At 45.4% G+C, this 26,191-nt stretch overlaps 1 long non-coding RNA gene across 1 annotated transcript in view; it reads right to left on the reverse strand.

Moving 5' to 3' along the window:
• The window catches only part of LOC113267572 (uncharacterized), a 108,329-nt gene that overhangs the window by 29,956 nt on the left and 52,182 nt on the right, over positions 1-26,191 (reverse strand). Inside the window, exons 9-10 of the long non-coding RNA XR_008960266.1 lie at positions 18,920-19,087; positions 16,075-16,284 (exon numbers count right to left, since the gene is read on the reverse strand). This is a non-coding gene — a long non-coding RNA (uncharacterized LOC113267572). The remainder of the gene's footprint in view (positions 1-16,074; positions 16,285-18,919; positions 19,088-26,191) is intronic.

Below are 26,191 nucleotides of genomic sequence, written 5' to 3' on the forward strand. Positions count from 1 at the left end.
CCCTGCGCACTCCTTGCCACTGTCAGGCAGTTCCCCTTGCAGATCTCTAGACCTCAGGGCACCAGCCAGGCTAGGAGAGCTCAGTTCTCTCTACCCTAGGAGTTACTTTGCTCCCTGGAGCTGCAATGCAGCCCCACCCACCAGTGTTCCAACATTCCTGCTGATCACCGGCCACCATCTTTGGCCTGGTTCCCTGAAGCTGGCCATTCATCCTTTCAGTGAATATTTACTAAATGATCTGTGACAGGCACTGGGCAGGAGACAAGAACAGTGCCTAGCACCGTGGCTCCTTATGTACTTGGCTCCCCATAAAAATTTTTTTTAAATGAATGAATAGGCACTGCCATGCTCCATAGACAACAGGCTACAGGGGAAGACAGATCAGTAAACAGAGTTAGAACCCCAGTGGTGAGTTCTATGACAGGCAGAATACAAGAATTTCTAAGAGCACGGCATAGAGTATCTACTTGGGAAGACTTCCGGGAACATTTCCTGGAGGAAGCGGGGTTTAAACAGAGGCCTGAGGCATGGCTTGGTGAGCCAAGTGAAGGAGGATGAGGCAAAGGGAGCATGAGGTTTATAATGAGGAAAAACTCCACCCCACAGATGGAATATAGGGAAGGACGCCATTTATGGCAGGCCAGAAGTATTCAGGAATTTCTGTAACATACACTGAGCTTCAGCCAGATGGAGGGTAAGGACTGTCAAGCTACGATTCATTCTAGGCAGTTGAAAAGCCCATTCAAGGAGCAGGTGGAAGGGGCCAAAAGATCCCCATGATCCCTGCTAGCTCCAAGTTCACCAGCTGGGGACAGCGGTGGGTGCAGTCTCTGATGATGATGGGGTCGGGGGGGGGGGGACAGAATTTGATTCTGCTAACACGTCCAGCAATGCCCAAGAGATGTGCTAGAAAAACCGGGTTACCGCCGTACATGGCCCCCACTAAGACCAGCTGGGCTTATTTAAGAAATTGTCATTGTTCCAGTTAAATCTGAAGATCAAAGAGGCCACTTGGCACAAAAGCGAAATCCACAGGGCATCTGTCCTGGGCTGAAGCTCCCTCCCTATCTCCACAGGTTGCTAATGCTTTAACAGGACAAAGTAAAGCTACAGTAAATATAAACTTTTCCCTCCTCTCTTTGTCCAGGCCCAAAATATTCAAACAGACCTTGTAACCCATCTTGACGCCCAGTGTTGAACAAACATAGGCCTTCTATAAGAATGAGCAAACAGGGGATCATGACTTTCCGTCTACAGAGATCAAGCAGGTCAAAAGGATGCTGGTATGAGGGATTAGGGCAAATGTCCCAGGATAAGTCAACCGGATGGCCCAGAGGACAAAATGGAAGGGAGAAAACTTGCTAATTTGTACTCTTAAGATTAGAAGCTGTTGAATCTCTCAAATAATTGCTTTTTTAAGTAGGCTCCATGCCCTATGTGGGGCTTGAACTCACGACCCTGAGATCAAGACCTGAGCAGAGATCAAGAGTCAGATGCTTAACTGACTTAGCCACTCAGGCGTCCCTCAAACAATTCTTAATAAGAAAATAACCCTAGGGCATAAAACTATTCTGGAGATGAAGAATATCCCTACTGAGTTGTTGTTTTTTTTTTTTTTAAATATTTTATTTATTTATTAGACAGAGATAGAGACAGCCAGCGAGAGAGGGAACACAAGCAGGAGGAGTGGGAGAGGAAGAAGCAGGCTCATAGCGGAGGAGCCTGACGTGGGGCTTGATCCCACAACGCCGGGATCACACCCTGAGCCGAAGGCAGACGCTTAACCGCTGTGCCACCCAGGCGCCCCCCTACTGAGTTTTAAAAGGACCTAGAGGCAGTTAATGGAAGATTGGACATTGCACAAAATCAAGTCAATGACTCTGAAGAACAGATTAGAGGGCTCTAAAACTCAGAGGGAAAAAAATGAAGGAAAAACAAAAGATAAGCAGATAGGAGAAGAGATTCAAGGAATAAATGTGCATATAATTGAATCCCCAGAAGAACAGAACAGAGGAAAAAGATTCAAGGGAGTGACAGAAATTGTCACTGAACAGGGGAAATATTTGAATCCAGGGAGTAAAATGATTCCTTGACTATTAATTAAAATCGGTGAAAAAATTAATGAAAAATCTCCAAAATCTATATCTTTTAAAAAAATTTTTGGTGAAATTTTTAAAATTTGAAACATACAGAGAAATTCCTGCAAGATCCCAGGCAGAAAAAGCAAGTTACATATGAGTAAGGTTGTCAACAGACTTCTAAGATTTAGACACCACAGTCATGCTACAGAAACATGCAAGATTGTGATCCATTTATATACTTGTGAAACAGAAAAAAAAAATCTAGGGGCACCTGGGTGTCTCAGTCAGTTAAGCCTCCAATTCTTGGCTTCAGCTCGGTTTATGATCTTGGGGTCCTGAGATTGAGCCCCATGTCGGGCTCTGTGCTCAGTGCGGAGTCTGCTGAGGTTTCTCTCTTCCTCTCCTTCTGCCCCTCCCCTCACTCACTCTCTCTCTCTTGCAAATAAATAAATAAACTTAAAAAGAAAAAAAGAAAAAAAAATCCGGCATACAAGAGTTCAGAAAAGATATCACCTGTATATACCTTTCCAAAACAAGTTTCATAACGAATTTCTCTTGCCTGGGAAACAATACCAAATAAAACTCCCAGGAACAGGAGTGACAACAAAAAAGCACATTAGGAAAAGAGAGATACAGAATGTGGATCTAAGAAAAAGTCAGGGAATTTAAACAATACTGATCAGGATTCAAAACCTTTATTTGTTATCTAATGCCACTTAACAAATTACCCTAGAACTTAGTGACTTAGCAGCATTTGAATTGGTAGATGGCCCTTCCCAAATATGAGGGGACATCATCCAATCCACTGAGGGCCAGAACAGAACAGAGGAAGGAGAATCCAATCACTCTGTCTGACTCTCTGTTGATCTGGAACATTGGACATTGATCTTCTCCTGGGCTTGGACTGGGACTGACACCATGTGATATATATATACATATATTTATATACATATATATCATATATATAATATATATTTATATACATATATATATATCAATACATCAGAGAGAGAGAGAGCACACATGGGTAGGGGGGAGGGGCAGAGGGAGAGGGAGAAGCAGACTCCCCACTGAGCAAAGAGCCTGATGTGGGGCTCGATCCCAGGATCCCAAGATCATGACCTGAGCTGAAGGCAGATGCTTAACCGACTGAGCCTCCAGGAGCCCCAGTAACTTATTCCTAATGAACAGAATGTGGCAGAAGTGATGGCATATGATCCCGAAAGTTACATTATAAAAGACGTTGCTGCTTCTGCCTTGTGCTTTCCTGGATGGCTTGCACTGGGGGCTAGTCAGCTGCTATGTTGTATGGAGATTCAAGCAGCCCCGGGGAGACGTCCACACGGGGAGGGCTCAGGCCCCTCACAAACAGTCGGCATGAAGGTGACAGCCATATGAATAAACCAGCCCAGAGATGGATCCTCCAGCCCCAACCAAGTCTTCAGATGACTGCAGCCCCAGCTGACATCTTGACTTCAACTTTGTGAGGAGCCCCGCCCTGGAACCGCCCACTTAAATTCACGATTCATGCAACCTAGGAATACGATCAATGTTTGTGGTGGTTTAAAGCCACTGAGTTTGGGGATAATTTGTCACATGACAATAGCTAGCTAACACTCTTATCACCCTGCGACATGCTCTTCCCCTCCATACTGTGTTTTCAGTGCCAGCCACATGGACGCGTACAGTGCAGGTGAGTGCGACATGCTCTTCCCCTCCATACTGTGTTTTCAGTGCCAGCCACATGGACGCGTACAGTGCAGGTGAGTGCGACATGCTCTTCCCCTCCATACTGTGTTTTCAGTGCCAGCCACATGGACGCGTACAGTGCAGGTGAGTGCGACATGCTCTTCCCCTCCATACTGTGTTTTCAGTGCCAGCCACATGGACGCGTACAGTGCAGGTGAGTGCGACATGCTCTTCCCCTCCATACTGTGTTTTCAGTGCCAGCCACATGGACGCGTACAGTGCAGGTGAGTGCGACATGCTCTTCCCCTCCATACTGTGTTTTCAGTGCCAGCCACATGGGTGCGTACAGTGCAGGTGAGTGCGACATGCTCTTCCCCTCCATACTGTGTTTTCAGTGCCAGCCACATGGACGCGTACAGTGCAGGTGAGTGCGACATGCTCTTCCCCTCCATACTGTGTTTTCAGTGCCAGCCACATGGATGCGTACAGTGCAGGTGAGTTATCTTGACGGCCGCAACCACATCTTAATCAGCCCTTCTCCTGCCACTGGATGTCTAGGTTGTTTCCAGCGTTTTCTGCCATTACGAACCATGCCCCAATGAACAAACCTGTACATGCTTCCTTGTGCACATGTGGAAAAGCTTTTTAGGCAACAGGCACTAAAATTTTTCTGGAGAGTGCTCATCTGTTTTCCAAAGTCAATATCCCCAGACAGTCTCCCACTCGCAGTGGGTGAGAGCTCCATTTCCCCCCACATCGCACTGATACGTCAGACTGTTGAACTTGGCTTTGCCACTCTGAGGAGGGAAAAGAATCCCACTGTTTGAATTTGCATTTCTCTCATAAGCAGTGAGCATGCCCGCTCAGAGTCTCACGCTATTTGGCCACCCTCTCCCGGCGTTCGGGAAGCACACCTGGGACCAGAGTCCTCTCCAGCTCTGGGCAGAGAGCTCATCAAATCACCCTCAGGGACCTTCAGCTCCCAAGGGATCTCTCATGAGCCTCCATTTCCTGGGCAAATTCTCTTCTTTGTCACTGGCCTGATGGAATACCTAGAAGTGCCTCAGTCAACCAGCCATTTCCAGGAAAGAAGCAGACTTCAGATAGTGCTCTGGACTCACCCAGTTCCTGGACTGGGGGCTGGTGCACGCCCCCTCTTCCCCTCAGGAAGCGTGGCAGCCAATGGCAAGGGGCAGCAGTCAGCCAGGCACTGAGCCAGAGTACAGAGCCTTCCACAAAAAAACACCCAAGAATTCTGCCCTCTGGAGGGTGGCCCAGTAGTGCAAAGGGGACCAGGGAGGGAAGAGACAACAGCAAGCTTCCCAGGGCAAGCATCAGGCACCTGCCAGGGCCCGCGTGCCCCTGCTTATACCCTGAGGACCTGGCCAGTGGGAACAGAGGAACAGGGACCTGGCCTCAGATTTCCCTCAGAGTTGGGCTGTCTTTCTGGGGCCCCAGAACCCTGTCTGCCCTCAGCCTGGTGCACACTACACTAGCTACCCAAGATGGCCCCCCACCGTGCTAGTTCTTTCCACAGCTTCAGGAACACTGTTCGGCGTCTGCAGGAAGATACACTCTTTATCAGCATAAAGTCATCAGCAAGAACCTTCACAATTTTCGCACCCACGTGCCCCTGCACAATTATTTACCACCCACTGGCGATTTCCAATTTAAACATATTAATTGTAAGAGGAAGCTTTATATCCCTACCCAGCATCCGTTGCCAAAAAGAAAAGGCAACTGTAGACTATAACAAGAATAAACAATGTTAGTAAGCTCTATTAACACCATCATCTGCTCTCTGGAAAACCGGAGAAATGTTACCGACCCACTAGCATCAAATCGAGATCTTTCTCGGTGATTCAAAATTGTTTGATGTCTCCAAGCCACTCTGTGAGAGCAACCGGTAGCTTCTCATCAGAATTTATTTCTATCTTCTACAGCAATAGGGTAGTGGCTGTCCTGGCCCGTCTTGTGGTTTAGGGTGGCCTGGGCTCTTCTGAGGAGAATGTGAGCAGATGCCGCTTTCTACCAAAGATTTCTGGGTCTTTAGGTGCCTCTTTCTTGCTCCTTCCCCCTTCCAGCTCACCAGGCTGGTGAAGTCACATGTGGAAGACGACAGAGTCACTGCTCTGAAGGACCTCGGGGAAGAGCTGCCTCCATCCCTGCACGGCCATCAAAGAAATCAACTGAGCAAGAAATGCATTTTTCTTTCATCGGGTCTGTTTGTTGGCCATTTAGCCTGCTACAACCCCGAAACCTACAACCTCTGCTCTCAGTGACACTCATTCCACAAAAGGAAGCAGCGTATTACAATGATTAAGGGTGTGGCACTGGATGGGGCGTCTGGGTGGCTCAGCCAGTTAAGTGTCCGACTCTTGATCTCAGCTCAGGTCTTGATCTCAGGGTCACGAGTACAAGCCCCACGTTAGGCATGGAGACTACTTAAAAAGGAAAAAAAAAAAGAGCATGGCATTGGATGTAGGTCACATCTGGGTTTAACAGCTGGCCCTGCTTCTTACAGATGTGTGATTTCAGCATGGTCAACTAGCCTCACTGAGCCTTATGCTGTAAAATGGATTGAACAGGGACGTCTGGGTGGCTCAGTCAGTTAAGTGTCTGCCTTCGGCTCAGGTTATGATCCCATGGTCCTGGGATTGGGCCCTGCATCGGGCTCCTTGTTCAGTGAGCCTGCTTCTCTCTCTGCCTCCCGCTCCCCCTGCTTGTGCTCTCTGACAAATAAATAAATAAAATCTTTACAATCAATCAATCAGTAAATAAAATGGATCTAACAATCATGTCTCTCACATAAAGTTTTTGTAAGAATTAAGTGAGAAAGTGTCTCATGTATTTTATTTCTTCAGCGTACCTCCGTTCTGCTCTGTTTGTACATTTTAAGGTTTCTAGGTGTCCTCTAATGGATGAACACATCTAGTATGATAACGTTTTCCTTTTCCTTTGTTCCCCCCCTTCTTTTCCTAGAAAGCAGTTGTTATATAAACGGTGTGGGTGGCATCTTGGAAGCAAGGAAATATGGTAAATAAAGGTCCCAATAAGTGTCCAATAAAGAGTAGCTATTGTTTTTTATTCTTACATATCCACCAGACAGTGCTTCCAGAATGATTCATTTGACCATTAACCCAGAGGTTGCAAACAGGAGGCCTGTCCACCAAATCTGGCCCAAGGGTGTGTTTTGATTGGCCCATTTCATTTGAAAAAATTGCTGAGCTGTGAAAATGGAAAGGTTTCACAGAGCAAACTGGATTTCTGAATTCTTTTTAAAAACAATTCCGGAAAATCTGACTTCACTGGGCCACATTCTGGAACGCATTGATCAGAAGCCAATTCCCCGCAGTACCCACCACTTCTTACGTGATAACTGGCCATCTCATTTATTTAGGTACCCCACTTGGCTCCTGCTGGCATTTGACTGTGGGACCCCTGCGATAAATAGCAGTTATTGAGGGACTGACATCTGTTCTTTCGCCAGCTTGGTTGACTTGGGGCGGGGGCAGCATTGGTGCTGCTGAATACTTGATTCAGTGTAATAGACCTGAAGAGTCCAGATACAGCGGGCAGAGCCTTCCATTGTTAGGGGAGATGATGAAGAGGACCTGTTTTCTTAATCGCACGACTGGTGTGGCAGTCCCTTTTAAAAAAGCTTGGTTTTGGGGGCACCTGGGCAGCTCAGTCGGTTAAGCGTCTTTTTTTTTTTTTTTAAGATTTTATTTATTTATTTGACAGAGAGAGACAGCCAGCGAGAGAGGGAACACAAGCAGGGGGAGTGGGAGAGGAAGAAGCAGGCTCCCAGCGGAGGAGCCTGATGTGGGGCTCGATCCCAGAACGCCGGGATCACACCCTGAGCCAAAGGCAGATGCTTAACGACTGAGCCACCTAGGCGCCCCCAAGAGTCTAACTTTTGATTTCAGCTCAGGTCATGATCTCAGGGTGATGAGATAGAGCCCCTCAATGGGCTTTGTGCGTTTTTTTTTTTTAAAGATTTTTTTATTATTTTTATTTATTAGAGACAGCCAGTGAGAGAGAGAGAGAACACAAGCAGGGGGAGTGGGAGAGGAAGAAGCAGGCTCATAGCGGAGGAGCCTGATGTGGGGCTTGATCCCATAACACCGGGATCACGCCCTGAGCCGAAGGCAGACGCTTAACGACTGAGCCACCCAGGCGCCCCTAAGCGTCTAACTTTTGATTTCAGCTCAGGTCATGATCTCAGGGTGGTGAGATCGAGCCCCTCAACGGGCTCTGCGCTGTTTTAAGCTGTGTTTAAGATTCTCTCTCTCCCTCTGCCCCTCCATCCCCCCAAAGAAATTAAAAATTTAAAAAAAGAACTTTTAGTTTTCTTCATTGAAGTATAATAACCTAGAAAAAGAAAAGCACGCACAGCATAACTATGCGACGTGATGGATTGCCACAGACAAACACAACTGTATGAGTAACACCCAGCTCAAGAAAGAGAACATCACCAGTACCCACCAGAAGTCTGCCTTTCTGTCCCCTTTCAGTCACTAACACCCCTCCTCCCCACCCTTTCCCCACCAAGAGTAACTACTACCTTGACTTTTAAAGCCATAGACTGGTTTCTATTTGGCTTCTTTCTTTAAAGGCATAGGCTGTTTCTGTATTTTACGTATATGTAAACATAGAGTGTATACTACACGACCTCTTTGCTCAACATCAGGTTTAAGGTCATACGTGTTGTTGCGTGCATTTGGAGGGGGGTCATTTTCATTGTTGATAGTATTTCCATGGATGAATATACCACAATTTTTTTTATGTGTTCTGTTAATAGGCATTTGGTAAACTCCACTTTGGAGTAATTACAAATGGTGCTGCTATGAATATTCTAACACATGGCACTCATTAAATACAGAAGTAAATACACACACCTATATTTGTACGTATGTTTTTTCCTTTGCTGGGTATTTCTGCCGAAAGTGGAATTGCTGGGTCACAGACTGTGCATAAGGCCAGTAGACTAATGTGATTTTCCAAGCGACTGTACCAATTTTACTCCTGCCAGCAGGGTACGAGAGTCCTCGCTGCTCCACATCCTCACCCACAGCTGGTAATTCGTATCTTTCACTTAAGCCAGGCTGGAGGCTCTATAATGATAACTCGCTGTGGTTTTAATGGATATTTCCCTGACGACTAAAGATAGGGAGCACATTTTTACATGTCCATAGACCATGCAGACACTCTCTTTTGTGGAGTGACTATTTTTCTGTTGCCTTATTCTTCTCTATTGGGTTATCCATCTTTTTATTATTAATGTGTAGATCTTCTGACTACAATTCCTTTGTCAACATTTTTTTTCCCAGTACTGTTTGCCTTTTCACTCTCTTTATGGTGTTATTTGATGGACAAAAGTTTTTAGTTTCAATGTGGTTCAATTTATTTATTTGGCTTTTTAAATCTTGGGGTGGTGGTGGTGGTACTTTTTGTGTTCTGGCAGACCCTTTCAATTGTCTGTAAATATCCATTTAAAAATATGTAAATATTTCATTTAAATATGTAAGTAGGCATTTAAATGTGTGATTATGTCATTTAAATATGTAGGTCTGTCACTTAAATATGTGGGTGTATGTTATTTGAATATGTAAATACACACAGAGCCAAATGTGTCATGTGAATATGTAAATGTGGCATTTAAATATGTAAATATGTCATTTTTCTGTTGAGATGAGCCCAGTTCCCTGCCTCCCTTACAGATAAAATGAACAGATGACACAGCTCTAACCACTGAGATATAAATATCTTCTGGGAGGGGGAGAGTTCTGGGAAGTTTATGCTCTCCTAATAAAATGAGTCAGCTGTGACTATACCTCCCCGTCCCTCCATCTTGTGCCTTGAATGCAAATAGGATGTATGGAGCTGGAGCAGCCATCTTGCCACCATGAGGAAAAGGCCGAGAGAATGGTAATGACATCAACCCAACATCAATGAGCAGCTAAACCAACACTAGTCCCTGCTTTTCTGGACCTCTTGTTATGTGACATAAATAAACTCCTACTTAATCACTTTCTGGGAATTGTAGCCACATTTATTCCTAACTGATAACAACACAGTTCTCTATCTCTCCCTCTAAGCCTTCCCATTACCTCTGCCCAGCTGATCTTTTAAAAATCTGGCTGTGTGGCTGTTCTCCCTCCAATCAGATGCCTTTAGCGCTCTTTATCCTGGCTTTTAAGGACCTTCAAAAGCTGACCACAGCCTCTATCTTGAACTCTGTCTTCTTTTCTTTTCTTTTCTTTTCTTTTCTTTTCTTTTCTTTCTTTCTTTCTTTCTTTCTTTCTTTCTTTCTTTCTTTCTTAATTTTTTAAAAGATTTTATTTATTAGAGAGAGAGAGCATGAGTGGGGAGCAGAGGCAGAGGGAGAGGGAGAAGCAAACTTCTCAGTGAGCAGGGAGCCCAATGCGGGACTCGATCCCAGGACCCCAAGATCATGACCTGAGCTGAAGGCAGATGCTTAATGGACTGAGCTACCCAGTCACCTCTCCATTCATTTCTGATTCACACAATTCACTACTTCTATTCTTTATTCTCCTTACTCAATCCCACTTTTTCTCCTCTGCCTGGAATGCCAAGAGCAACATCAAAGAGTGCTAAATTCTATAACCCACTGGAATATTATTCATATGTAAAGAGAACCAAGAGACATTTTCAAATATGGAAGAACTCAGGTATTAGAATACTGTGACTCATTCTGGAAAAATTTACTTGAGGACACACAATGCAGCCAACTGGAAGATAAACCAAAATGAAGAACAGATGCATGGGAGAACGTCTAGTGTGAAAGGACTGGTATAACACTATACTCCAATGAACACAGAACTAAGTCTACTACCAAAAACAGTGCAGTAACTGTTACAAAGAAAGAAACATCCCCATGGTAATTATTTAATTGTATTCAACTGGGAATATCACTCCTAAGATATGTCAAACAAAACAGATAATATATTTCATATACAAAGAGTTCTTACAAATCAATAAGAAATATATAAACAAACGAGGACATTCCAGAAAAAAAAAAAAAAGACTAAAACATATACCAAAGATGTTCAACCTTATTAATAAATAAGTTTAAGTTAAAACAAGCAATAATTTTTGTTCAATGTCACCTATTGAATTGGCAAAGAATAAAATCGGGTAAACCCAGTGTTTGTGAGGATGTAGAGGAATGAGCAGCATGATCGGCTGTTGGTGGTTCCATAAATGGGCATGACCTTTGTGGACCACTCTGCACATTCTCTAATAAAATATAGAACATGCAAAGAAAAGCGCTTCAGACATCACCAGCCCGTGCCCATCAAAGAAAATGACATTTTTAGGGTACCTGGGTGGCTCAGTTCGTTAAGCATCTGTCTTCAGCTCAGGTTGCTCTCTTTCTCTCTCTCTCTCAGAAATAAATAAATAAATAAATAATTTTTAAAAATCACATTTTTTAAACGTTCATAATACGATGACTACAATCCCCAGCTTTCCCAGATAGCAGAAAGTGCAGTTTTCCCTCACTTCCATCCTGGGCTCTCCAAGGAATGCTTGGAAGCTTCACTCCCACATCCCCTGCCACTTCCACCAGCTCGTCTCTTGCTCTGAACTACTGTCTACCCAGCACTTTGCCGTTCATCTTCAGCTGTCTGTTCTGTGGTCCCCACACCATTTTAATTACAGACACAGGCTTCACCTTAACTCTAACCTCCTTTCAAAGCCCAACAAAGATGTTTGAACCAAACTTAACTGAATGCTTGCAGAAAAGCAGAAACACAGCCCAGAAGGTGCCTGACACAGCCCCTCCACATAATTGTTCCTGGGGACCCCAAGCCCAAACCCAACGTGGGTGTTTTCTAGGTCCAACAAACTTCCATGGGGTGAGGCGCAGCCCAACCCCCTTCAAACAGATTTCCACTCCTCTCTCTTGAACAGAAGATACTTCTTTTCCTACCATGCACAGTCCTTCAAATGCTTGATTTGTTTTATGATGACAACGTTCTGCTTTACGATCAGAAAAACATATACACACATGATAAAATGGCATAAGAAAAAAAAATCTATCCAGAAATTATAGGTGGATCCAACTAATAAACACAGTCACGATTCTGATGGCCAGAACAGACAGTTCAGTCGAAGAACACCCCTCCTAGAGCACGCCTCGTTCCTGTCTGGGTGTGCCGCATGTTACCCTCAATAAATGTTTGTTGAATGAATAAATTAATGTTGATTTCCCCCCCCCTTCCCAATCACCTTATGAGATAAAGTCCAGACTCATTTGAATGGATTCCAAGTCTTCACATCCTGGCTTTGAAGTCTCATCATTCTAGTCTTGCCACTCTGCTGTATGCACTGGGTCCTTCCTGTGCCGTCTGAGGCTACTCTCCAGGCTCAGACTGACTCCCACTTCTGCCTGGAAGTCTGACCAGCCTCAGACATCCCTTGCCCCCCCTGCCTACAGCCACCCCTCCTTCCTTGAGCCATATACCAGCTTACTCTTCATCACACTCATCTTCTGTCTCGGGTCTTTTTCTATACGTGTAAATCTTGTCTTCCTAAGAAGATACATCCCGGGGGGTGGGGGGCGAGGGTGGGGAGAGTCCTCTCCTGCTTCCTTCCTCCCACCCAGTTAGGGTTCAACAAATAGTGATTGATTCCTGAATTCATTATTTGTCTCCTTCTATTCATTGAATCATTGACCGTCTTAGGCTGGATTCCCCAGAAGCAGATCTTGGGACCTGAGATTAGGATTTGTGTGAAGGTGATTTATTAGGACGTGTCCCCAGGGGGTTGGGGGAATGTGTAAGAGAGTAGAGGAGTAGGATGGGGAGGGGAAGGGGGTCAGGCAAGGGTGTATAATCAAGTAAAGTCACACAGAGCTGAAAGGTGGCTCAACCCTCCAGGGGAGCTCTGGGGACAGTGTGGGTCACAGCTACAATTGTCACTTCAGGACAAAGGAGCTGGAGTATCCACCCCCCCTTTGGTCTTTGATTAAGGGCTGTCCCTGGGGCATGAAAACTTTTAAGCATTTCTGGTTCTCTAGAGTATGCAGGAAAAGCCAGTTCTGGCAGCCTTAGGGCAGCCCTCCAACAAAGAGAAAAAGGTACTGGCTGTTGGGACTGAAAAGACATAGGAACCTATAATGCACAAAAACATAAAATCATCCAAGGGGCATGGACGGCAGACCACATCCCCACATTGTGCCAACAGACATCAAGAGAATAGCTATTTACACTCTAGACACTGTACGGAAGTTGGTGAGACAAAGCCTTAGCCCTCAGGAGTCAAGTCTGGAGGTCCTGAAGGGGCGACTGTCACACATGAATCAGTCCTGTCTGGGTTCTGGAGAAGTGTGAGCGCAGAGGCAGGCAGGAGCCCAGAGAGGAGGTAGACGAACTACCCCTTGATTCCCGGGCCTGACTTCAGATCCTAAAGAATCAGTAAGGAGAGAAGAGGGTATTCCTAGCAAAAGGAACAGCGTGTCCAAAGCAGAGAAGCAAAAGGACACGTTTGTTTGGAAAGGGGGAGTAGTTTGCCATGGCTGGAACACAGGGTGTGGGAGAAAGGGAGCACTCTGGGGGCTGGGGTTGTTCAAGAGAGCCAAGCTGAGGGGGAAGAGTTTTTTCACCGTGCAAGGTGGACAGTGAGATTTTAAGATGTCTGGCTATGATTAGAGAGGTGTTTTAGGAAGAGGGTGGGTGTATAAACCACATTCGGGACACAGGGTGTTCTAACAGCCCAGCATCCATGACTCCATGCAGAGGATTCCGTTTCGTACTGGTCCAGGACTAGCCGCACCAGACTAGGTGGGTGAATGAGTCGGGTCTGGAGCTGTGTGTCGGGGGAAGAGGGGACTGGAACAACAGACACACAAGAAAGAGCCAGGATATGAAGACACAAAGAAGGGTTTCTGAGGACATCAGCACCTCTAATCCAGCAGGACACGTAAATATGAATATTCTCTGTTTATGAATATTCTCTGTTTATGAATATTGGTTAATTTCAGTAAATTCCCTTTTTCTGGCTTAAGCCAGTTTGAGTCAGGTTTTTGTCACATTAAGAGTCCCTACTAAGACAGAATGTATGTTTTATAAACCAAAATACGAACAGACAAACCCTTCCAGATACACAACCAAAAGAACTTCGTAAAGTTCTTTTTTACGGCGGGGGGACTCTACCATTTATGTTGAATTTAAAGAGGTCTCAACCTCATGACATAAAACTCTGAAAAATATTGGACAGTTTGGACCAAGCTGAAAGGAATGCCACACACAGCCCTTCTTCCCCACTCCTGAGCTTCCCATAAATGGATTAACGTCCGAAAGTCCTGTCACTTGCTTGTTGGGGAAGAGAGCAGATGCTCAGAGAGGCTTTGAGAAGGACAGAAACATCCCACTTGATATCTGGTCCCTGCGACACTCATCAGTGGCGTTTGGATTAGAAGAGGAAGTCCCTGCAAAGTGGTTCCAGGTCCCCTACCTCATATCTCCCTAAAGGGGGGTGCAGAACAACACTCTGGGCACTTGAGGGGTGTGATTCAGAAAACAGATGGTTTTCTTCTTCTTTTTCTTTTCTTTTTTTGTAAAGTAGGCTACAGGCTCCATACCCAGCGTGGAGCCCAACGCAGGGCTTGAACTCATGACACTGAGATCAAGATTTGAGCTTAGATCAAGAGTTGGATTGGGGCACCTGGGTGGCACAGTCTGTTAAGCAGCTGACTCTTGGTTTCGGCTCATGTCACCATCTTAGGGTCTTGGGACCGAGCCCCACGTTGGGCTCTGCATGCCTGAGACTTTCTCCCTCTCGCTCAGCCCCTCCCCCCTCTAAAAATAAATAGAATATTAAAAAAAAAAAAAGAGTTGGATGCTCAATCAACTAAGCCACCCAGGCGCCCCCAGATGATTTTCTAAATACAGGGGACTTTGCCACCCAAATGCCCATGAAGCCATCCACAGCTTTGGAGAATGTCACCAAGATGGTGTTCAGAGGAAGCCATCTAGCCTTAAATGCTTTTATTGATAAACAAGCAATTCTAAAATAACCGAACTATGCATTCAACTCAAGACATTAGGGAAAGTAAAACAAAAATCAAAAGAAAGCAGAAGGAAAAAATGTACAAAATTACGGAAGTTGGGGAAAGGAAAAGGAATAGAACAGAATTGGTAAAATCGGAAGAGCTGTTTATCTAAAAGGACTAGTCAATAAAATGATGCGAGTGTGCGTGGGCACAAACTCCTTCTCTCTGACCTACCCGAGGGGACACCCTCCGCAACAGTGGGGAGCACACTGTTGAAAAACGCGACAACTTGGATGAATTTCAAAGAGAGTATGCTGAGTGACTAAAGCCAATCTCAAGAGCTTCCTAACTGTATGATTCCCTGTATATGACATTCTAGAAAAGACAAAACTACGTTGATGAAGAACAAATCGGTGGCCACTTCGTGAGTGGAGGGGAAAGACTAGAGAGGGGCTTCTGAGGGAGTTTGCGTGACAGAAGTGTTTTATTTGTGGTAATGGTCACATGAAGATGTGTATATATGTATGTGTGTGTGTATATATATATGTGTGTGTGTGTGTGTGTGTGTGTGTGTTACAATTCATAGATCTGTGTGCCCAAAGAGATGTACTTTCAAAATGTTTTAAAGATTTGTTCATTCATTTTTAGAGAGAAAGAGCAAGCAAGCACAGGGAAAGGGAAAGAGAGAATCTCTCAAGCAGACTCTGCATTGAGCGTGGAGCCCAACATGGGGCTTGATCCCAGAACCCCAAGACCATGACCCAAGCTGGAACCAAGCGTTGGACATCCAACCAACTGAGCCACTCAAGAGTCCCTTTTTATAAATTTTATAAACTTTACTTATATAATTTTTAAAATAAATAAGCAAAGCAGTAGAGTGGGTAGTGCAGTTCTAAACGAAGAGATGAATGGAACTGGAACCAGTCCAGATACACAAGGCTGTAAAAATACAAAAACATGGCCTCCCGGGAGACGGCTTGCACCACAGTGTGAACGCACTTAACACGACTGACCTGTACACTTCAGAACGGTTAAGATGCTAGATTTTATGTTACGTGTATTTTGCCACAATTTTTTAATAGGTGGCCTTACATTGACAAGTGTTAAAGTCGGGAGACAGGTATTGGGGGGATCATGATACCATTATACTACTTTTGCGTAATTTGATATTTTCCACAATAAAAAGTTTTTTTCTTTAAAAACATGGCTTTTCAGATCGGTGGTGAAATGCATTAAAAAAGCACAGAGACATTGACTTTTTGTTTAGGAAAAGTAAGATCTCACCTCAAATATTTTAAAAGATTGGTCAGCTTCTGGGGCTCCTGGGTGTTGTAGTTAGTTGAGTGTCTGACTCCTGATTTCGGCTCAGGTCGTGGTTGGGTGGTGGGATCCAGCTCCACGTGCAGCCCCCCACTGGGCTCTGTGCTTGGCAGGGAGTCTGTGTGGGGTTCTGTCTCCCTCTCCCTCTGCCCTTCCTGCTCGTCCTCTTTCTCTCTGTAAAATAAACACATATAAAAATGAAATAAAATAAAATCAGTGGGAAAAAAAGATCAGTTAGCTTTAAAATTTTTTACATAGGAAAAATAAAACCATGAAAACAACTGGAGGGCAGCGGGAGGGGGCAGTCATGTGACCTGGGAGGGAGGAAGGACTTATAAAGCCTAGAAGGAAACCCAGAAAACATAAAAGAGGAAAAAGTGATGGATTTGGTGACAACAATTCAAGCTTACGTATGGTTAAAACACCGTCAACACCAACGTGTTATTAAAAGCTCAGCTGTAAACTGGGAAAAACTACTTCCCCGAGGCCCCGTCACCAATTACGGACTGTGCCTGGCCCCTAGAGGTTTCTGAGTTTGCTTCCTGTGGCAAAAATCTTCTGTTCAAGTCTTTACCTTTGCTTTTCAAGCCCCTAATCTGAGAGATAGGAGCTCATGATAATTAGGGATGAAAACCCCCAAATGTAGCACATGAAGAATGGAGGGAGACACCCCTGTTGCTGTTAATGACGTCAGGTGCAGACCCAGAAGAATAAAAGTGTGTATACTGGGGCTCTCCCAAGGAACGTCCCACGCCTCAGTTTGTCCATCTGTACATGGGGCTGATGATGGAGCCTGCTCTGCCTGGTGGCCCGCAGCAGGGTCAGAATTAGAGAAACATTAGCTATGCATTTCGATGGGTGGCATATGGGTTTATGGATGACGGTGGTGGTCCCGGTGGGAATTTATTTTCTTCTGTGTCGATTTCTGTGATTCGCACTAGACAATGATGAGGATGACTATTATAATCAAGAAAATGTTACTTACACTTGGTTTTGTTTTTGTTTTTGTTTTTAAAGAGGTGACTCAGAGATGAACTGAATGTCTGGAAGAGAGTTCAAAGAAGGAAAAAACCAGGATGCTTGGGCTAGTTTGTAGTCTTTGGGAGTATGGTTCCCTCCCCGGATTCCTTATCCCAGGTGCATGTAGGGATGAGTAGGGTACCTGCCCCGTCTGCGGAGGTCTCCTCTATGAGGTGTCGGAGACAGAGGGGCCGGCAGCTTGATAGCGCACCAGGTAATGAGTGGCAGGATGCAGGGGAGTATAGAAAGTTACTACCTGAGTAACTAGGGAAGGTCGCCTAGAGGTGACATTTGAATTCACTCTTGAAGGGTGAGGAGGTGTTCCCAAGTAGGGGTGGGGGTGGGGAGGGAGGGTCCCGGAAGAGGAAACAGCATATGAAAACGCACACAGGCACAGGAGAGCATGGCCAAGTTGGGGAGAAGCAAGACATCCAAATGGATTCTTCCAGGAGTAGGGGAGCCGACGGGGCTAGAATGGTGGGGTGAGGGTTGTGAGGGTCTTCGAGGGGTTTTGATTCACCCTACGGTGAAACAAAGCCTGGGATTTATTGGTGCAGAGACACCTTTCGTTCATTCCATTTCCAAATATTTATTGACTGCCTCCTGTATTATTATCCCTTTTCCCAAGTGTTCTGTTGCTCCTGTAACAAACCGCCACAAACTTGGTGGCTTAAAGCGACACAGATTTATTATTTTACAGTTCTGGATGCCAGAAGTCTGAAATGGGTCTCCATGGGCTAAAGCCAGGCCGTGGGCAGGGTTCCGGAGGTATACAGGAGAATTCGTTTCCTTGCCTCCAGCTTCTGGAGGCTGCCTGAGTTTCTTGGTTCGTGCCTTCTTCCATGTTCAAAGCCAGCAACGCCCAGCAGAGTCTTTCTAATGAGGCGATCTCTCTGGTTCTGGACTCTTCTGTTACCCTCTTCCCCATTCGAGGCCACTCATAATTACACTGGGCCCACCCAGGGAATCCAGGATAATCGCCCCCATCTCAAGGTCCATTGATTAGCAACTTTAATTCCGTTCTCAACCTTAATTCCCCCCTGCGACGTGACATAACATATTCACCGGTCCCAGGGATTAAGACGTGAGATCTTTGGAAGCCGTAATTCTGTCTGCCACGCAGACCAGTCATGGGACGCTGTGGAAGAGGACCAACCAAGGACATGGATAGCAGAACGTGTGGATCACAGGGGGCCTTCGACACACACACCCTTAGATTTCCAGCTCGAGCCCCTTGGTTGGAGTTGATGGGAGAAACACTACCGCCTTGGCTCAGATGCCAGTGGAAAGTAAAGCTCAAGTTGGTTTTCTAGTCATTTCTATGGTCTGCTCACGATGCTTTGTTTCCATCTTCTTGTTTGCCAGCTACGCCAAGGTCCCCTCCAGAGTAAGATTCTCATGGTGCTGGGCATAGGGGTGGGGAGGTTTCGGTTTTGGGCAACTACACCACCACCATCTGGTGCTTTCTCATTACACCTGGCTTCTTAAAACCCAGGACAACTGGGAGAGTCCTAATGTGACATTGCTCTTCCCATCCCTCTCCCCCACCCCAGAGTGGGTAAATCTATCCTTTGTTCTGCACAGTGGACAAAACAAAATAGGACACAGAAAACAGGTGGTTTTTAAGGAACATCCAATGTTTGGGACAACTAAGGTGAGAGGGTTAGGGGGTGCCTGTTTCAAGGTGACAGGTCCTGGGTGTCTGATTTCTCATCCTCATGTCACCACTGGTCTCATGATGAGATGTGCCCTCCCGCCGAGGGACCAGAGGAATGTTTTCCACTCTTACCATCCATTTACGCCGGCTTCCAGCTGTATTTTCAACAGGAGGTTTCTGGTTGTGCAATAAGCATCTTAGGATGTAGAAACAGGTCAGGCAGCAGGTAAGGTCAGCTTAAGGTCATTTAAGCTGGTTGCAGGCAACTTCTGGGCTATTTGGTCCACACCAGAGCCCCAGCTATCAAAATAAAGAAATAAACAAATAAAAGTTTTTAGAGATTTTATGAAAAAATAAAAAAAAAGGTAGATTAAAAAAAAAAAAACTTTGATACACTCCTTTACCCCACTGCCAATACCCCAGATCCATAATCAAGACCTGTCGCTTTAGTTCCCTAAACGGCCCTAGTATCTGTCCTCTCTCCACCCTCCCTGTTACCACCTACTCCCAGATGCCACCATCCTACCTGGACTCCAGCAAGATCCTCCCAGCCAGTGGCTCCGCATCCTTTCTGCCCCTTCCCGACCTGTCGTGTTCACAGCAGCCTAAAGATCTTTTGAAAACACAAAGCTGCTTATGGACCTCCCCCTCCCCCAGTATAATGTTTTTCCACTGTTCTTAATCTAAGACTTCAGTCCTCACAGGGCCTGCAAGACCCTTTATGGTTGAGTTTCTTTCTCGCTTTCTTCTTCTCATTGCTCCACTCATGGAGGCCATCTGGGGGTGCACGCTCCACGCTTCCCGTCACGCCCCCCACTCCAGCGTGCATCTGCTGGCTTCCAGCTCCGGCTTGCTTTTTGCCTGAGTGCCTCCTCTGGTCTCTGAAACTGCTTGCCTACCTGTCTCCCACCCTCAGCGGCCCCCAGATAATGGCTGATGAGAGCGGGGTGTACATGCCCAGGATCGTCACCTGGGTGGATTGTTCTGAGGTGTGTGTGCCCCCAGTGTGTCCCAGCAGGATTAAACCCATGCCCCACAGTGATCCCCAGCTTGAGAGTTGTGATGATTAACTTCACGTGTCTATTATGGCCAGCCAGTGGTACCCAGTTATTCAATTAACTACCAATCGAAGTGTGGCTGTGAAGGTGTTTGGTAGATGTGATTAACAGTTGACTTTTTTTTTTTAAGATTTCATTTGTTTATTTATTTGAGAGAGAGAGAGACAGAGAAAGAGAGCACAGGTGGCAGTAGGGGCAGGGGGGAAGCAGACTCCCCACTGAGCAGCAAGCCCAACTTGGGGCTCGACCCTAGGACCCCGGGATCATGACCTGAGCAGATGCTTAACCAACTGAGCCACCCAGGTGCCCCAATCAGTTGACAGCCTAAAATGCAAAAACTGAGGTATCCCAAAAAAGAAATTCTGCCTCGAGCCCGCGGGAACTCCTGCCTGAGTCTCCAGCCTGCCAGCCCACCATACAGAGTTAGGACTCGCTAGCCCCATATTCGTGTGAGTTAATTCCTTCACATGAATATCTTTACATCTCTATCCATCTCTATCTATCTATCTATCTATCTATCTATCTATCGTCTATCTGTCTATCATCTGTCATCTATCTCTCTCCTATGGGTTGTATTTATCTGGAGAATAAAAACCGATACAAGAGCGTACCTCGATTGGCTGCCTTCCCTCCTCTGTCTCATTTCCCCATTCCCCTACTCTTCCACCTCCCAAATAAACTACTTGCACCTGAATCCTCTTCCCAGGGTCTGCTTCTGAGGGCAATCACTCTAAGAACCTTCTTCAGTTTCCCGAAGGTGCCATGCAGGGTGACCAACCCATCCCAGTTTGCCCACGGGTTTCCCAGTATTAGTTATGAGGGTCCTGTGTCCCAGGAAGTACCTTCCCTCCTCCACCCATGCCCCCCATCCCTGGATAACTAGAATGCTTTGCCCATGAACTGTCCCACTCTCCAAACTGGAAATCTGGTGCCCACAACCCTCCCTCCCACCGACCCACTCAGCCTCTGATAAGCAGAATGGCCGGTCACCCCACGCCCTGGCTCCCATTGTGATGCCTTTGCACATGCTGTTCCCTCTGCCTGAAAAAACTTCCTCCACGTCTCTGGTTCATTTCTACCCATCATCCTTTCAGGTCTCCCGCACATGTCATCCCCCCAAGGAGACCTTCTCTGATGGCCACCCAGGCCAAATCTCCCTGTGGAGCTGCTCTGAGCACCACGAACTCCCTCACAGGTTTCCTATGGCATCACTTCACATTCATAGAAACAGCACTATCTTATCCACGTCGGTCTCATGCACTGGAGTGTGCACTCCCCTGGAGGAAGCTCTTACGTGAGGGGCAGTCCACTGTGGCCCTAAGAGGGAACACAGGAGAGGCTTGGGAAAACAGATTTTATTCTGTCACAGTCCCAGAAAGAGCAGGCATGCCATGCCTCGAAAGGCTAAATGGGGAAGGCTCAGCATGGTCAGGAGACATAGGAGCAAGGGCAAGTCCGGCCAGGAGTGGCTAGTTTGAGTGGCCCTTAACTGTAGGCTTGATTCCTAGTTGCATGTATCTGGCCCTGGGGTGATTAAGGCCGAGGAATACTGCTTCCTGGGCTATATGGGCCGGATAGAGCAGATATGGCTTCAGATTCATTAGTTTGTATCTCAAAGGCATGCTTGGGGCTGAGCCCTTTGCTATGTCTAAGAATTGTCTAGCTCCACGAAGGGCAGTTATCCCCAGCCAGAAAGGCTTTCAAGATATCAAACCATTATAATATACCCCCCCAATATATATATATATATATATATATATATATATATATATATATATATGTAATACAAAGCTGTATTGGGGGTTACTCTTCATTGATATTTGGCCCATGGTAGCCATGCAAAAAAATATGTGTTGAATGAATGAATTTCCAGGACAGTAAAAGGTCTAATCCATGTAACTTCCTTCCCGTGGCTCTCCTGTGAAGGGTATTGATGATCTGGGTGGAGAAATGGAATCAGAAGGAAATACATGGGAAAGACCTCAGGAGGCAGAGGGGAGAGAGACCAGGAGGACAAATTTTTCGAAAATTTTTGCTCTTATACAGGTGATATTTCAGATAAACAAAAGACAGAAATTACTCAATCTGAACAAGAGAGAGAAAACAGACTGGAAAAAAAAAATGGGCAGAGCTCCAGCACTTAAAGGAGAATTAACACCAATTCTACATAATCTCTTCCAAAAAGTAAAAGAGGAGGGAATGCTTCCCGATTATTTTATGAAGTTAGTATTACCCTGATACCAAAACCAGAGAGAGACAGCACAATGAAAGACAACTACCCCTCATGAATACAGATGCCAAAAGAATGCAACAAAAGACCAGCAAAAGACTTCAACAATATGTAAAAATAGATACACGCTATGAACAACTGGGGCTTGTTCCAGAGATGCAGTCCTGGTTCAATATTCAAAAATCCAAGTAACCTACCGTACAAACAGGTTGAAGAAGATTAAAAAATCACATGATTTGTGGAATTGATGTGGAAAAAGCATTTGCAAAATTCAACACCCATTCATGATTTTAAAAAAATCTCAGAAAACGAGGTATACAGGGGAAATTTCTTAACTCGATAAAAGACATCTATAAAAACCTACAGCTCTCATTAAACTTAATGGTGAAATGCTGAATGCTTTCCCCCTGAGACCAGGCAAGGATGTCAGAATCATCGCTGTTGTTCAACATAGTACGTTGTAGACAGTGCAATAGGGCAAGAAAAGGAAATAGATCTCTAAGGGTAACACAAGGGATTTTTGTGGTGATGGAAATGTTCTCTATCTTGGTGGTCAATATCCTAGTTGAGATAGTGTAATATAGTTTTGCAAGATATTACCATCAAGGGAAACCAAGGTTTCTCTGTCTCATTGATTACAACTACATGTGAATCTACAATGATTTCCAAGTTAAAATTTTAACTTAACTCTAAAAAATACTAGTACCTGGGTCCTAGCTCAGACCAGTGGAATTACAGTCTGTGGCTATGGGTCCTAGGCATCGACATTTTTTTTTTTTTAAGTTTCTCAGGTGATTCTAATATACAGCCAGGACTGAGAGCCACTGATTTAATGACACGTGATCAATATTTTTCTAGGTCAGATATTTCTATCCCATAATTTTTACTGGCAGCATTGCATTTCAGCATGTACCAGAGTTTGTCTAAACAATACCCTACTATTTGACAAATAGGTTGTTTCCAATGTATTGCTATTATAGATAAATATCCTTCTAGATTAATGTTTGGACACACCTATCATTTCCTTTACTAGCACATGAATGTGTTTAAGGCTTTCTGTCTATCTTGCTAAATTGCCACCCAGAAAGGTTGAACAATACCACTGGTTTATTGTGTATTTTTTCCCAAATACTTGACAATAAAAGGTGGCATCGTCCTTTAAAACCTATGCTAGATGAAAAATGTGTCTTTGATGCTTTAATTTACACTTTGGAGGTTGATTTTTTTTTCATATGTTTATAGTCTGCTTTGTGAATTACCTTTGTGAATTACTGGTTCACATACTTTCCCGGTTTTTCTATCAGAGTATGCCTCTTCTCCTATTTATAAGAGCTCTTACAGAGAGTAATGGAAAGATATTAACCCTTTTCTATCATTTATGCTGCAGGTATTTCCCCCAGTTTTTCAATAGCCACTTAATTGCAATAGTGGTACTTTTTCCCATGAGGAGGGCTTGTAATTTTATGTAAACAAATCTATCAGTATTTCCCACAAATGTCCACATGGATATTTTTTATGGCTTACTAGCAAAAATGTACAGGAAATCTTTTTTAACTAAGAAATTTTATTGAGAAGGATCAAGTTGTTGTTGTTTTTTTAAAGATTTAATTTATTTGACAGAGAGAAAGATAGCCAGTGAGAGAGGGAACACAACAGGGGGAGTGGGAGAGGAAGAAGCAGGCTTCCCAGCAGAGGAGCCCGATGTGGGACTCGATCCCAGGACTCCAGGATCACGCCCTGAGCCGAAGGCAGATGCCTAACAACTGAGCCACCCAGGTGCCCCAAGATTTTTTTTTTTTAAGTACGCTCTACACCCAATGTGGGGCTTGAACTCACAACCCTGAGATCAAGAACAGTATGCTCTACTGACTGAGCCAGCCAGGTGCCCCTGAGAAGGATCAAATAATGCTTGATGGAGAATCAGTCCATCTTGCTAAATAGAACACAAGAATTGTCAAAACATCCCCACTGTACAAAGATATGCCAAACAAAACTCCAAAAGAATTCTTATTTCAGAGCAGTAAGGATGCAGATTTGACCAAGAATCCAAAATTCATCTGGAAGACCAAAAAGATAAGCATGGACTAGAACAGTCCAAAGAATAAAAGTTGTGAAAGGGGCTTTGCCCTCTAGTAAAAACCTATTATTAACGACAATAATTAAATGGTGCAGTATTAGCACAGAAATAAAAGTCAGAGTAAGAGAGCAGATGGCCCAGAAACAGACACAAGTAGATTTAGGGATTTATCCTACAATCAAGTTGATGTGAAGACTCAGACAACAAGAACATGGGGTATACACGCCACGGCATCTTATTCAGCCAGGAGAACGAAAGAAACCTGATCCAAGTTCCCACAGTTAGTAATGGGGGCAGCAGTCTTGCCCCGGAGTCTGTCCTTCCTACCACAGGAGGTGGTGTTGAGGCTGGCAGGTCTGTCGTCATCGGGGGGACACGTCTGGGCCCCTGCTCTTGGCCAGGCTGCAAAGCCTGGGAGAACTACAGGACGGCCAGAGCTTCGTGGCAGGCTGGCCCTGGAAGGTTCGTGACCTCCAGTTATTAAACCCTTATGGCATATCAGGCATGGGCGCTAGGTGCCTTCCGGACATGACCTCGTTCCATGTTCACGCCCTTTGAGGAAGATTCTGTTAGTACCCATGTTCACCAGAGGAGGAAGAAGTTGAGGTTCAGAGGGATTAAGGAACTTGTCCAGAATCTCACGGTAGGAAGGGGTGGAACCAGGATAATCGTCCAGATCAGTTCTGCTAGAGCCCGAGTTTCCACACTGTTGCGGTCTTTTACGTTTTTCCTTATCTTCCACCCCTGGTAAACATCTTGTGATCATTGTGGACTTGTTGTGTTTGGTAGGTTCTCTTGCATGAACTTTCTCCCCTTCTATGTTTACCCACGTTCGCGGGGTGATTTTACATGGGGGTCATAAACGGAATCGTGTTGTGCATTTTTAGTGCAGTCTTTTCTATTCTTATTTTCTTGGTGCACCCACCCTCTCTCATCCTCCTCTTCCCTCTGGCCCCTCCCTGGTAATCTATAAAAATCAGCTGTGTGACCTTCTAGAGTTTTCTTCATTCTTATATAATCCTTCTCTCTCTCTTTTCACATACACGTGCACACACGCGCACACCCCCTAACCCCACCACCCCGTTTCCAACGGCACCTCTACTTCCCTCATCCTGACTCTCCCGCCTTCCACTTACAAGGACTCTTGTGCTTACATTGAGCTCCCCCCCAGATAATCCAAGATAATCTTTCAAGTTAAGGTCCTTAACTGAATCACATCTCTAAAGTCCTTTTTGCCATGTAAGGTAATAGATTCTGGGAATTAGGATGTAGGCATCCTGGGGAGGGGGAGCCCTTATTCAGTCCACCACACAGAATAAACCGGTAAAAGATAACTCCCCTCTACCCAACTCCCAGGTCTCTACTCCCCACCCCTCTACCCCTGTCCTGTTTCCAGTTTTCTGATGTGTTTTGATTATTTTTTCGCAAATGTTTGCACAACATATACCCCTTTACATACCCCAATTTCTTTCTGCTAACAACATATCCTGGTGATTGTCCCTGTTGCCAGAGCCTCAGCATGCAACTGGGAGAGTTGAGAGTTATAAGACTGGAGAGGAAATCCAGTCCGGCAGAATGGGATGTGACAGCCACGAGGCAGACAGCAGGCATGAGAAAACCAGGCCGCGTCAGGGATTCTGACAGGTGGGTGGAGGCCCAGGCCTGGGAACAGTGGCAATACGGGGAATTCCAGGAGGCAGACTGGCTTCAGGGGCTGTGTCATCTGGGAGCCCCAGCTACGGGACTGGTCCAGAGGCGGGTCCGGGGTGTCGGGAGAGGAGCCTGGCAAGATGCAGGAGGAATCCCAGTCCTGGGCAAGTGACCAAAATAGGCATTCAGGAACAGAGAACTCAACAACCATAAAGCAATTCCACAAATATTTATTTAGTGGCTGCAACAAGCCAGGTGCGGAGCTGAATGGCAGCTTACACCGAGGACGAGACAGGCATGGGCCATCCCCATCTTCCCACAGCTCCTGGTTAGGTGAAGAGACGGCCAGGTGAGAGGCTGTTGCTTTTCACTCTGCTAAGTGCTGTGGT

The sequence above is a fragment of the Ursus arctos genome, unplaced genomic scaffold, assembly GCF_023065955.2.
Source record: "Ursus arctos isolate Adak ecotype North America unplaced genomic scaffold, UrsArc2.0 scaffold_2, whole genome shotgun sequence".
NCBI lineage: Eukaryota > Metazoa > Chordata > Mammalia > Carnivora > Ursidae > Ursus > Ursus arctos.